A 1,573-nucleotide genomic window follows, 5' to 3' on the forward strand; every position below is an offset into this window, starting at 1 on the left:
TTGAGAACAACTAAAGATAGCACGACAATGCAAAAGGTTTAGTGAGCATGTCAGCAACATGTGCATTGGTGGGAATGTACTCCAATGCAATAACACCATCCTGGATCAGCTGACATAAGGAAAGGGCCAATAGGTGAAGCCAATAGAAGAAGAGAAGAAGAAAATAAATGAAGTTGAAGCTGATCATAGGAGCCAGATGCAAAAGCCAAATCTAATTGTAGGAATTAAACACAGGAACTAGATGCAGAAGCCAAAGCTGATTGTAGGAGCTGAATGCAAAAGCCAAAGTTGATTGTAGGATCTAGACATACGAGCTAGATGCAAAAGCCAAATGCAGGACCTAAAACTGCCCCCAAAAAAATGCACTTCCTCCTAATTGAAAAAAAAACACAAATTAGGGTTTGTGTCTCTGAATCACGGCTTCAAAAATTCTTCAAACTAGGATGCAGTAGGGAGGCTCTAATATCATGTAGGAGTTGATAAAATTCAACTCCATAGTGCACCAAGATCACCTGCATGCAAATAGCTTGTTGAAGAGAAACCAAAGGAGCAAGAGCTTGAAGCAAACAATGCAAGAGAAAATATTTCACAATAGGAAAAATGAAATTGCTATGTGAATGGATGAATTTACAATGAGAGAGTCTGAATATAAAGGCCTCAAGGAAGCTTGTAGAACAAGTTGGAAAGTGCTAGAGGATAAGGCTAACAAATAAGCACACCTCCACAAAAAGATGGAATACACTAGAAGGGAACAAATTCTCGTATTGTCCACAACTCATTAACTACAACTATTAACTAATGCATTAACCTAAGTAAACTTAAATAATAGAATAAATAATTAATAAATAATTATTTACTCTAACAACCTCCCCCCCCCAACCCAAGTGCAACTTAGGGGAATGCATTAAGCTCACAAAACTAAGAGAAAATGTAGAATGGGTTCCAACAACAAGGCCATGTTAGGTACCCATGAACAATGCAAAGAAATGTAACCTCTAAAAATGGAGAAAGAGGGAAAACCTCATGGGAAAAACCCTCCTCCAAAAAGAGGTAAAAAACATGCTGAAAAAAAAACATGAAGTGAAGGAAGGAAGGCCTCAATGAGTTCCCCCAAGGATAACTTCTGTAACCCCAAGCATAGATTTTAACTAAAGATAGTGTGGTGATGCAAAAGGTTTAGCGAAGATGTCAGCAACTTGTGCATTGGTGGGAATGTACTCCAATGCAATAACACCATCCTAGATTAGTTGAAAGATGAAGTGCATATGCAACTCAATGTGCTTGGTATGCTGATGCTCCACCAGGTTACAAGAAATGTGGATGACACACTAACTCTTGCACCACAAAGTAGTGGGATGATTGGGAGGAAAACCAAACTTAGTCATCAATTTCAAAATCCATACAACCTCCTAACTAGAAAGTACTATGGTCAGGTACTTAACCTTTGTATATGAAAGTGTGTGAGCATGCTACTTCTTCCATGACCATGTGAGAGGACCAAAGCCAAGACAAAACACAAAGCCAGAAGTAGAATTTTGATCGTTGACATCACCAACCCAATCAAAGTTAGTGT

Source organism: Cupressus sempervirens, chromosome 11 (assembly GCF_028749045.1).
Source record: "Cupressus sempervirens isolate cs-2001-9-10 chromosome 11, ASM2874904v1, whole genome shotgun sequence".
NCBI classification, from domain to species: Eukaryota; Viridiplantae; Streptophyta; class Pinopsida; order Cupressales; family Cupressaceae; genus Cupressus; species Cupressus sempervirens.